Source organism: Haliaeetus leucocephalus, unplaced genomic scaffold, assembly GCF_000737465.1.
Source record: "Haliaeetus leucocephalus isolate CR32 unplaced genomic scaffold, Haliaeetus_leucocephalus-4.0 Scaffold536, whole genome shotgun sequence".
Classification (NCBI taxonomy): Eukaryota; Metazoa; Chordata; class Aves; order Accipitriformes; family Accipitridae; genus Haliaeetus; species Haliaeetus leucocephalus.
Window position 1 is genome coordinate 127186 of NW_010972972.1, and position 13475 is coordinate 140660.

Here is a 13475-nt window from a genome sequence, read left to right on the forward strand (position 1 = left end):
ATGGTGAGCTAAAAGCACGTGGCTCAGGTTTCTTGCAAACAGCAGGAGAGCAGGGAATTATGAGGAAGGATTTGAAGTGTCACAAGATGTGTTTTCGATATTTACAGGGATTTCTGTGACTGTTCAGAGGGAGCCCTTCCCATGCAAAAGCAGAAGTGTGACGGAGCGTATCTTTACTTTCCCGGGAATGGCCAAAATAGCCATTATGAGCTTCTCCTTTGCAAGAGGACAAACAACCCCAATCACACACTGAGACACGATGGGACCCATTTCAGGGTTAGGATAAAATGACAGGTGTTCCTTCTTAAAACCAGAAGTTGGAAAGCAAAATGTCAGTCTTGGACAAAACCCTCAAATGCCAAACAAGCTTCACAAAACAACCTGTGCATCAGTCCTTCAGCTCCTGAGAATAGCCCACGCATCTCTGGCACATGAGAAATCCAGCTAGTTTCAGTGTACAACTTTTTCCAGTGTATCCCTATGTACCACAACACATATTAGGAGTCAATTAATATATCCTCCTTTTAAAAAGGGCACACAATTTACAAGCCCTTCCTTCCTAGAAGGAGATAGATGCTGATTACAGGAAGGCGTTCTCCGTAACAATTCTCTTCCTAAACCATACCAATTGCCTCATTCATTTGAAAGGTGTATTTGCTATATTGGAAGAAAAAATGACCCTTATTATTAGCAACATCTGAACACTACCCAAAGTTGTTTGCATAACTTGACATGTTATTTTCTTCTGCATAGCACTGCTTGAATCCCTGTAACACCTTCCCACAGTGGCATTCCACAGTCCTACTCGAGATGGTACACAATTAAAGTCATAAGTGAAGGTAACGAAAAGATCAAAACAAGACAGGTTGGTTATACATGTCACAGTAATGCTTGCAAATCAGTCTCTCCTCTAATTACCGCAGTATTTCCAGGAGGAATCAATTACAGCAATATGGATGAATGGGATCCTAAAACTGAAAAATGCACTGGATTAAACATTAATGCAGTCATTGACTATTATCAATACATATATTTAATGGAGGGTGGAGCCTAGCAAAATATAGAATTGATGGGTTTTTAAATATCTAGAAAGACCAGAATCCTGGACACAGAGGCTTTAAAATAGTCCCAGCAACACAACGTACCAAAAATAAATTCATCCACCAGGCTATAATTATACTTTGTGTTTTGTTTTTATTGTAAAGATTGGTGTAAGCATACAGCCAGGCAGGAAGCCAAGCCTCAAACTGTGCTCTATTGACTGCTGAGGTCTCGATTAGCACAGGGTGCTCCAAACAGAAACACTGGTTTGCCCAGACCAAGCCTAAAGACAATACAACACAACCTCTTCTCCACACCAGGCAAGCTTTGGATGAGCATTGTCAAACAGCCATCTGAACTCAACAAGCTCCCCTTTCCTTAAAGCATTATACACATTTTAACCCTATTTTCTAAGGAAAACAAGATTTTGCAACCATCTAGCCTGGCCAACAGGCTCAAAAGTTACTCAAGGAAAGACTGTTTCAGCAAAATTACAAAGACAATGTAATTTCTACAACTTTTGTGACTGACAGGCAGCTGGGATGAGCCCCAAATCCACATCCACACTGTAACTGTGGGGCTGACCTCCACCCTTGCCATTTTTTGTTTGGCTGCAGCTGGCTGGGCGCTCAGGACACTAATGCCTGTCACCCAAGAGCACACGTAGCAGCCATGCATTTCTTCTCCAGATGTTCTTGGCATAGCTTCCAATGGTAGCTACTTATTTGCATTACCCAGTTTCTGGACCTCTCTGTCTTGGTTTTTAGTGGTTCTGAGCCCTTGAAGCTTCAGCACTCAGCCACCAGAGTTGAAAGGGCTCAAAACTTCTCCAAAACACATGTTCCTGCATGGGACACAAAAGCTTATTAACAAGAGGTTCATCAATGATTTGACAACTTGAGCCTTGTGTCTAGTCTAGTAGAGCACGAACCCGCCTGGCAGATTACCCTGTACATAGCGGCACCGTTTTGTCTCACCTACCTTTGAGGAGCTAAGCAAAATGTCCGAGTTAGTCTTATACAAGGTCTGCCCTCCCTGCCACGCTGTGAGACAAGCATCTCTGAATCTGCCGTCTCTCTCCAGTGACGGTGTCTGGGACCTACAATAACAACGTTCCACTTTAGACAACCCAACTTAGGTGCCTACGATTGAGGGGAGAAGCCAAGGCTCCATCATTCAGTGAAGAAACTCAACTGAACACAACAGATTCTTAGCCAACATCTTTGCAAAGGTATTTTACACTTTGAAAGGATTTAGGGTTAACGGGACTTCAGTTCGAGAGTAAGTTATCTGGGTTATACTTCCAAGTGTTTTGGATGTACAGAGCAAACTCCAAGTGACTGTGCCTTTTGCCTCTGTAAGAGAAGAAAATTACACAGCCAGCCATACCAGCCTGAGAAATCGCATTGTTGCAGCACAGTATTTGAATAAAGGTGTCCAGAAACACACACGTTCTGTGAAAAAGAAACCCCTGGGAGCTAGCAGGGCTCTTTCTGCTTGACTAGAATTGGAACAACATCGCAGCACCGTGGGACTGCAACAAAAATGCCACGTTTCACATGAGAGTCACTTGATCTCTAGGAATCGCTGATCACATCAAAGCTAAAAATCACAACTCAGGTAGTGTCATTTTGTTTTCCTATTTCCCTGCCTGTGTCACCTCCACCGCTCGCAGTATTACTTCTCTTTTTTGCTATCCTCTCGCATACAGCTGTCAGCCGCATTGCAATAATCCGTCACGCAGCACCTCACTGAGAGCTGGTGACTGCTAAGGCAATATTTACACTATGGTTTGCATTATAGTTTATAAAATTCTTTGGAGCTCTTCCAAAGGAGAAGCCCCACGTAAATTGAAGTTGTTATTGTCATCTACAGGCTAAGTCTAGGTAAGAATTTGCTAGCGCTCACTGTGGAGACTGCAGATGTTTGAAATACTGATCAACGTGCAGCAGAGAGGCTGACTAACAAACTTCATCAACATTGCCCATAACACTTTTCTTCAGTGGCATACAATAAATCACTGATGAATATTCAAGGCATCCCTCTGAGGTTATCTACATTTTACAGATGGCGGCAACCAAGAGACAGAAAGTTTAGAAGTGACTTGCCTATAAACACAAAACAGATGCAGAATTCAATTGTCTTGCCTTCAACCTACAAAATACGTCTTTCCAGACAAAACTGCGATTTATATAGATTGATTTGCAGTGAAATTAAGGAGACTGTCATTCCCCAAAATTACTAATAACTACTCCCCCTCCAAGTTTCTGCAGCACTGATTACTCACATTACAGTAACAACTTAAGACTGCAGAGAACTGCAGGTTCTCACTGTACAAAGTAGGAACTAACAGATAAAAGCCCTATCCCAAAGACCTTATGGATAATAAAATCCAATCTATACATAAAATACAGGAACAGTCAAAAAGAGATGAATGATTCAAAAACTGCATCAGAGAAGAACCAGGAATGGATCAACCTTCCTGAGTATCCGACGCAGACATAACGAAATTCATTAACTAAGCATCACCGAACATTGCCCAGGAGATATTTTTAAAGCCTTCTCCTGCATCTCCAAGAACTGATGTCATCAAGCAAAATGAGGAATATTGTGAAAAATGTGTTAACGAGATGGAAAGAATTTTTATGTAGTTTCACACATTTTCCAGCAAGGAGTTTGACATTTAAGCGAGATGGCCTGGTTACTAACGGCTACTCTATGAATTGATGCAACATGCTCACCGCCGCAATGACTGACAGCTGCAGTAAACAAACAATAATTCATGCCAGGTTCTTCCTCCCTGTGGCGACAGCTTTTGTTAAACTGCAGAACTTAATGAGACACTTTATTTAATATTTATTTCCACAATCAGCCTCCTTTATTCTAACAGAATTAGCCTCAGCCCACAATGAATGTTTTCCTTGGTTATTTCATTGTGCAAGTCAATACTCGATTTATTTTGAATTTGTTCGGTTCTGAATTTCTAAGTAGGGGAACTTCTTTCAAAGACGCTTGTATTATTGTTATTAAATACCAGCTAACCACCTGCATGGCTGCAAAGTGAATCAGCCTGGTGATACTGTCCCACAAAAGTTAACCTAGCAAAAAAGATTAATTTTGAGATTGGCTTTAACCAAGCAGTTTCCCAATCCAGAGCCACAACAGATTAAAAACAACACTGATATAAATAGGATGGCCATTGACAAAAGACTGAAGGTTTCTGATGAGTAAGGTGAAGTTACTTATGATGGAAGCACAAATGCCTCCGGCCATGCAGCACCTTGAGAAGAAGCTTTAAAAATTCCCCCGTACTTCATTCACATCTGCAGTAGAAAGTTCAGGAGTGGTCCATAATAATCATGTATAATGGCACAGGACAGGGGAATCTCAAGCGTCTCCAGCACAGGGATGTCCAACGGCTATGCCTTTGAAGACACTTTTGTCAATGCTTCCCAGTGACATATAGGGACCAACTCCCTGCACAGCTACATGTAAGTGCACCAAGACACAGTTTTCCTGCAGAACTGTGACAAGAGAACTGCTACTTAAAAAAAAAAGAAAGATATTTCCTAGTAGAGGGAAACACTAACAAAAGTAGTTTCCAAGGTTTACAAACGTAATGGAAATACTGAGAAGTACCTCAGGATCACAATATGGATGTATTTATGGTTTTTTCCAGTTCTGGTGGGAGGCAAAAGAGACTTCGGAATTTGGGGTTAGCAACTGCAAAAAGCACAGGTTGTTCCTGCATCGAACATACACCACATCCCTGCAAGAGACGGTCAGGGCATGCCAATGGCCAACAGCAGGTCACAACATGAGAGGAGACCTCATTCCTACAGATACCCCAAAGCACTTTCCAGCCAAGTTGCACGCTCACACCTCCCTCTCCTAAATAGGTCGAGCAGAAATCCATTAACCCGGGGTTAAGAGCTCAACTTTAGACTTCCCGTTTGCCTGCTGAAATTAAAGAGTTAACAGAAGCCTGGGTTTATTTGGGAGTTTTCTATGTGCGCACACACACCTCCATCTATCTATCCGAGCAAAACACTACTACCATATTTTAAAAATGTGAATACTGCTGGCTTGAAGAAAATGGGCACAGTTCCCTTTTTAGAAGGAACAAATTGTTCAGAACAAGGACAAATGCAATAGAGAAATCAGGCACCGACTTCGCTTCTGCTGTTTCAAGCTTCTGGTACATGCAGCTCAGATACAGTTTCTGTATGATTTTTTGGGTTTTTTCCCATAGACCCAACATTGTTCAAGAATCCCCCCTTAACTACCTAATGCTTTCAAGAGCAAATATTTACAGTGGGGATTTTTATATTATTAGATACTTGAGAAATTAAAGGGTGCCACGATCTTCTGTTGCCTACAGACAGGAGACAGCTATTGCCTGCAGGGCCAGAGTAATTGCGACAGTGCAGATATTCACTTGAGTGTATTTTAGCTAGAAAACATGGAATTAGCTGGAAACTGTGTTAAAACGACCCCTTTAGAGTGAAAGCACTTTTCTGTAGTTATGCCACAGAAACAGGGATTACAGAGGAGAGGAACAGAGCCCAAACCTATCATCACTCAGGTTGAGCTTGTAGCTACATCTCCAGTCAACCAGGCCAGGGAACCTAATGCTGGAACCAGCCATCCCAGGGTCCTCAGCAGTCCAGAGACATACGGAAATCCCAAACCTGCCCTTACGCTCTTGTGAAAGCTACAGATTACTCCAGTCTTCACTGGGGTTTTAATTAAATTCATTACCACAGGTTTATCTGAGTTAATACCTTTTCTCCGCAGGACATGCTGTACCGTGAACTTCAGGGTAGATGCAAGAATAAAAAGGCTAATGTTATTTCTCTTAAATCTTTTTCCCCAATACACAAAAATGAACCGATAGCCCCACAGTAATTTCAGGCTACCTGATTCTCACCTCCAAAGATTACTCATCTCAGGATGGAATAATCTGATGTCTCCAGAGGACTAACAGGAAAGCTTTTTCAACCCTACATTTATTTTTCAGGTATTTGAGTAAATAGCTATAAAGCAAAAACAACAACAACAAAATTATTTTTTCAAGTGACAGTCATCTCCTCTCTCAGTTAATCAAGTTCAGTAGCCTTTATAATAAAGCTTGAATCTCCAGTGTTGGAGAAGATGGAATTTAAGACTCCCTTCTGCCATTAGAAAGCAACAGGAAAATAAGACCACACAGCATGGAGACCCCTTAGGGGATTTCTTGAGGTTACTAGCAAGAATTCAAGTTGTCTAAGAACTAAATTTATATACAAGTTTGTCTCGCTATGTTTTTAAGAAAGGATGTTATTTTAAGTAAATATTCCCATGCTGCAGCCACAACTGTCATGAAAACACCATGCGTTAGACCCTGAAAGCATAAGAAATGGCACCATGGAGAACTTCTCACTAATTAGACATGAAGCTGGCTTCGTTTAAAAACTTGTTAGATAAAAAGCCTTGACTGATCTATTTTCCGTTCCTCTGAGTTCAGGCAATGAAATTTAAATCACAGAGAAGTGCTAATGATTATTTTTCAAGTCAGCTTTTCATTACCGAAAGCATTCTTTGCAACATAGCAAACCCAAAATCTCTTTTCTAATCCTGGCAATCTCTTTCATTTGTTCTTTGATTGCCCGTAAATCTGAACACTGGTGTTCACCTCTCAACTCAAGGTGTTGATCTACACCCTGAACATGGATCTGGGATTTTTCTGGAGCGCAGATTCTTCTGGATCTCCCACCACTTTTGTATCTATGGATGAATGGGTATTTGGAGCAAAAGAGCGACCGTTGGAAAGACAGGAGGGCTTGACAAGCTCCTGTGCCTTCGGTTTCACCCACTGCAGGGCAGAGCTTAGGTGGGCTGATCTACTAATCAGACACATGTTCTTTCTAACCCTTAGTAACCTGTTCCCTACTGGTGTCACGTCTTCTTCAGATGAGTCTCCATGTATGCCCATTCACAGCATTCCCCGGATCTGTTTGCAGCTGGGGAGTACCCAAGCCCCCAAAGGTTATTGCTGAACATTACTAGGTAGAAGAAAAGCGGTGGGAGAAGGGGAGGTGGGGTGGCTGCACCGGAGCAAGGAGAGGCTTAGGCAGATGGAAAACAAGCATGGAGAAAGCAGATGGGAACAAGCATGTCAGGAGTTGCCCTCCAGCTGGTACTGTCTCAGTAGTGATGTCCCAGGTGAAACATCCCATACAACCCTGTACGGCTTTGTCGGAGGGCAACAAGGCTGGTGAAAGGGCTGGAAGGCATGTCCTACAAGGAGCGGCTGAGGACTTGGGTTTGTCTGGAGAAAAGGAGGCTGAGGGGTGAGCTCATTGCTCTCTGCAGCTTCCTGAAGAGGGGACGTGGAGAGGGAGGTGCTGAGCTCTTCTCCCTGGGATCCAGTGACAGGACACGTGGGAACAGCTCAAAGCTGCACCAGGGGAGGTTTAGACTGGACACCAGGAAGCATTTCTTTACCAAGAGGGTGGTCAAACACTGGAACAGGCTTCCTAGAGCTGTGGTCGATGCCCCAAGCCTGTCAGTGTTTAAGAGGCATTTGGACAATGTCCTTAACAACATGCCTTAACTTTGGTCAGCCCTGAATTGGTCAGGCAGTTGGGCTAGATGATCACTGTAGGTCCCTTCCAACTGAAATGTTCCATTCTAACCACTTGATTACCCTGGAAAGGGATCCCATATTTCCACAGCCAGGTAAGGGAGCTCCTGCCGAAGCAATAAAAGCTCCTTTTTTCGGATGAGGGGCTTGGTCCAAACCACTCTGGAACGCACATGCAACTGATTGCTACTGCAGGATATGAGTGTTTCATATGCAGTCAGATTCATTTTCTTCACTGTTCCAAACAAACTGGCATCAAGGTTCAGCACCAGCTTATGGGATGGTAGTTCCATAGCGATTCCCTTTTGCAAATAATAGGCTGGATTTAATCTATATCAAGAAATACTCCCACTTTAAATGCACACATACTGCTCTTTGAGTAACTGACTTTTTGCTTAATCAAAAAAGCAGACTTTAGTTTCTCGTAACTTCATTATAGCCAAGAAGTAGCACAGTGCAGCAGTGCAGGGGCCCTGCATTAAGTTCCTCTCTCTGCAGAAAGCATCTTTAGCAGGACAGTTACCCAAACACTGCTTGACTTCTGTACACTTTGGCATTTCTAACACCTTTTTTTTCCCCCTCCCTTTTTAAATTCACCCTGCAGGATACAGCCTTTTGAGAAACATGTGCAAGCTCATCTTTTTTCATGCCAGCACAGCCTTTCCTCCCCGTTCTCTTCTCCCTCTTCCCTTTCCCATTACTCTTTTCAAGGTCTGAAAGAAAACGCTATTCAGATACTTAAAGGTTACAGTTAACTTTTAGTTCAGCAGTACCTAAAAGAAAGCATTTCTGCTAAAGGGAAAGAAAATAAACAGGGTATCCTGTGATCTTTAAAAGGACAGTAGCAGATTTCCATGAGGCACTCTCTATATTGAGCAAAGCAAGAACTTACAGAAGGTTTTCTCCTCTGTACAAGTATTCCTTAATTATCTCGGGAAACCAATAGCTAGGTTAGTTTAAAGAGGTGGTTTAAATTTTGCCTTAAGTATATCAGGGAAGAGCACGCTTCTGCAGAGAGAGAAGCGCAGTGTAGTGAGAGCAGTAGCTCCAGGAGAGGCGAGACGACAAAAAGCATTTCAGTCTCAAGCTGTTTGCAACCTAAATATCTATCCCCAGCTCAAGGCAACAAAGCTCTCTAATGATTTTTATCTACGCAGGGTGAAATCAAATGACATAATAACACAAATCTCACTAATTTCTTATTCAGGGCCAATGTTTAATAGCACAGATTAGTTATGAAACCGCTGTAACAGTGACAGACTTTAATGTGGTCTTGACTGTTTAAATACTGACAATGATTTTAAGGGACAAGTTCATCCCTGTTCTGCCCTAATTAATCGTATTAGCAAACGTATTAGCACCTGAGGAGTATTTGACTCGAACACACACACACACACCCCCCAGTTTAAATTCATGATTTAAGCACAGGCTGACCAAGAGGCACCAGGATTATATGACAAACATGACAGATCAGTTGTTTCACATTGTAAGAGAGACATTAAAAATAAAATGAGAATTTAGTTAGTTATTGACAGAATAACTGGGGGGGCAGGAAGCTCAATGACTTGCTGCAAAATGAAATTACGGAAACTGGAGAGTCAATCAAAACATTGCCTTAGGTCATCTCACCACCTCCAGCCAAAGCAGGGCTGTTGCTGAGCATCTCTGCCCCGAGGGTTAATGATTTTGGTGTCAGAAACCCATCTGTAATACAGAAGATGATTTTATTGTCTCCTAAATCTCCTGCTTTGAAGTCTTGCAAGCATTCACGTGAGCTACCTGGTTTAAACAGCCTCATCACTGTGAGGCATGCCCACTCTGTGCCACCTTCTGCACGCCTGCCATGCCAGCCACACCATTGCACTGAATCTCTCGAACTTTTGCATTGCCCGGGTGGTTATTTGGCAATAGACATGAACTAGCTCTAGCACATACCCCTGCTCCTCTTTCTGTACTTGCCAAGAGCAAGGCTTCCACTGAAACTGTTGGTCCTGCCCTAAAAAAAAGGCAATATGCCTTAAAATTAGAAAAGGAATTTACCTAATTATAATTCCTTGTTTGGCTATACTTTATGTAAAAATAAGAAAATGCCAACACCACCATACCCCACCCACAAAAAAAAAACCAAACAGCTGTGGACGCACTTGCCAGGGACACGCCACAAAACTTGGAGCAAGTGCCTCAATTTGCCGACTGATGGATGCCAACTTGGCTATCACAGGGAGGACCAAACAAGGGCAGCTCCAGGGCTAAAACCACGAGCTCTACAGCTTGCATTAGAGAGCCACAACACTCCAGCTCAGGCTGCGAGCAACATCTACCACCTGCAGCTGGGCCTGGGAAGATGGGGAGCACACAGCACAGATCTGCTAACAGAGGAAAGCAACAAACGGAGGTTCAATTTGCTCGCAGACACCTTTCTCCCACTCCCCAGTTCTCACCTTCCCTCCCCCTGCCTGTTTGGGAAGCGACTGCTCAGTTCTTCCCTGACGAGCCTTCTTCATCCATCCACCTCTCCCTTCAGAAACTCCAGTTGCCTCACCAGACCCCAACTCCAGGCTACAAAAATCACTGTCCTCTCATAGCTCAGCTCTGCGGCAGAGAAGAAAGTAAAGCTTAAGAGGCAGCAAGTTCTGTCCCAGCTCTGGCTCTTCCCAGTTCCCCTCATCTCACCAGTCCTTGGGTCGCCCCATACATAAGGTTGGGAGACACCCAAACATGCCAGGACAGGTCGAACCTCTTTCTGCAACACTTCTGGGATGGGCAATTTAATAGAGAGCAGGGCACACAGGTGATGCTGATAAAGCCAATTTGCAAAGAGATGATTTCAGGCTTTACAAAGAAGCCAATCAATGGCACCACACCCAATTTGATTAAGAACAGGACTAAAATACAAGAAAACTGTACAGAGTATGACCACGAGAGCATCTAACCCCGAATCCCCTTTCCGAAACTGGACACCGTAAGAAATTGGGGAAAAAATAAAAGACCAGAGGAAATACTTAGTGCTGCCTTCCTGGGATACTCCCTCTGCTTCCAGCAATTGGCATCTCGGGGGCTTCTGGATTCACAGTAAATGCATACATTACATTTAGGTCTTTGCAAGATCAGGACCCAAATTACTCAAGAGGAAGGGCCCCTTAGCTCACCTGTGCTTTTTTCACAGCAATTACTCATCTATTGAGTGATTTACAGCCTTTGGTCCATTTTTATGTGTCTATATTTCTGTTCCTGCAAGGCAAAATTTCATCTTATTAATAGTGTGGATTTCTGATCTACATTTTTAATCCATTTCTGGCTGTAGTATAACACAGCTTGAAAATGCTAGCATGCGAGACAACATTGTCACAAGTCTTTCTAAATTCAATAAATCTAATAATTTGGAAAAATAATAAAACAAGCATAAATACCAATACATATTTGTGAAGATATATATACATATAAAGATGAAAGCAGAATCAAAAAGAGGGACATCACAAAAATTCCATTACTTAAATACAAAATCCCTGGCTGGGGATTCCCTGCTTGTTCTCCCCAACTTCTGTATCAATATTTCCCAGAACAATTCCCAGGCTACACTTTCAAATTATCACTGCATTTCCAGTGCCTTCTCTCCACAGCTAACAAAACCACTGCTATAAAACTTCTCCTTTTACAGCCAAGATGGGAAACTCTCTATTAGATTACCCGTTCCCTCCCTTGTAAAATAAAGAGAAAAATGCCATTCCAGGAAATAAAAATGTTAAAAAAAGACCAACCAAACAAAGGCAACTCCTGCACACACACTGTTGTTCTTCCCCTTCGAGTCAGTAACAAAGAGGAAGGAAGGGAAAAACACAGATAAAATAAATGCAAGGAGGAGGTGTGGATGCAGCATGTTTATCCCGCTTGAAGAGGGGAGGCTGTAAAACGCCGTGCATTGCATACGGACACCCCAACCACTGCCTTGGTGTTTACAAACACTTTGATCAAACCAAACAGGGAGTTTCATTGTCCCCACTGCACTCATGTCACCCGTCCCCCAGCGCTGCGATTCCAGGGAGGCTCTGCCAGAGGACACACAGTGCCAGTTACACAAGAGAAGCGCAGAACCAAATATGCAGCAGAGGGAAAGGAAAAAAAAAATAAAAAATACCAGTTCAGCTGCACACTCTCTTCCTGCTCTCAGAACAGCCTCCAAGTGGGGCTTTGGAGCGGATTAACTTTAAAGGGCACCGAAAGATGCTGACAGATTTGAGGCGAGCAGAACCCCTCTGCGTGCACGCATTTCACTGCCACCAGCACAAAAGTAGATGTCTGGGGTCCAGGAGCAATTGCAGTGATAATGTAGTTATAGAAGGGAAAAAACATCCTGATGTTATGCACCAAGGAAAAAAAATCTAGTATTTTGCACTAGTATCATGGGACTGCTCAAGCAAAGATCTGAACGGCACCTCACAAAGAGCAAGGAACGGGGAAACAAATAAAAAAGGCACACTAAAATGAAGCTCTGATGGACCACAAAGTTTTTACAAAGTTTAAAATACACACACTTCTTGTATTTAAAATAAAAAGGAAAAAGAGTGATAGTTTGGAAGTTGAAAGAAACCATCAGGCTGTCCAACCAACAATTTTTAAGATGCATATTCATGATATGACTTGGAAAAGAAACCCGGACCAACTGCCCACAGCCAGAATTGAGAGCCAGTTTGTTTCAAATCTCCCCCATTTCCCTGAAAGAGGGGAGGAATGGGGGTGTCAAAACACAGAAGCTGCACAACATAGCACCCCAAAAACCATCCTAAACCAGACCTCGCTTATTCGACTCTTTAAAAGACTATATTTATTCCCCCCCCCCCCCCAACCCCGGGTCTCAGAGGCGCTCAGCAACACTTAACGACAACAATTAAAAATCCATCTTCTTTCCCGGTTTTATACAGTAGGGAAGACAAACGGGACAAGGCTCCCCGGTCCCGGGGGTGTCCACGGTTCAGGATCTCGTTATTCCGGGGTACCCGGAGCATCCCGAAGTTGCGGGATCTGCCCGGAGGCTGCGGGACGCCCCTGCCCGCCGGGCCCTAAAGGTGGGGAGGGGTCCCTCATCTCCGCGGGTTTTCTCTGATTTAGGGGGTTGTGGTTTGGTTTTTTTTTTTATCCCCTCCTTTTCCAGCAACGCCAGGGAAAGGCGGCTCAGCCCCGCTCGGCAGCGCTTGTGCCTGCTGGGGAACGCACAGTGCGGGGAAGCGCACCGGGAGGTGGGGGAGGTTTTTTTTTGGGGGGGGAGGGGGCAGGAGGAGAAAAACACACACGAAAAGAAGAGGAGCGCAGAACTCACCTGGTTTGGGATTTTTCCTCCCTCTCCACGACCATAAAACGGAGGCGGGAGCCAGGAACCGGTCACCGGCGATGGGAGAAGGCTGGTAGCCCCCGGGCCGCCCCACGGTGGGGGATAACGGGGCCGGGTGCTGTGCAGCCCCCACGCACCCAGGGATAGGTGCTGAGCCGCCCACGGCTCGGTACAGCCCCCTCCCCCGGGGATGGGTGCAAGGCAGCCCGCTCCCCCGGGATAGGCGCTGGCCACCCACCCGGTACGGGGCAGCGCCCCGGGATGGCTACAGCGGGGTCGAGCGCAAGGCAGCCCCACACTGGGATGGGTGCTGAGCCTCCCCGTGCAGCGCAGCCCCCCGGGATGGGTGCTGAGCCACCCTCGGGACAGCCCCCCGCCCGGGATGAAGTGCGGCGCGGCTCGGTGCAAGGCAACCCGCGGCGGGGGCCCCGGTGCAGGGCAGCCCCCCTCCACCCGGGCTAGTGCAGGAGCAGGGCCGCCCCG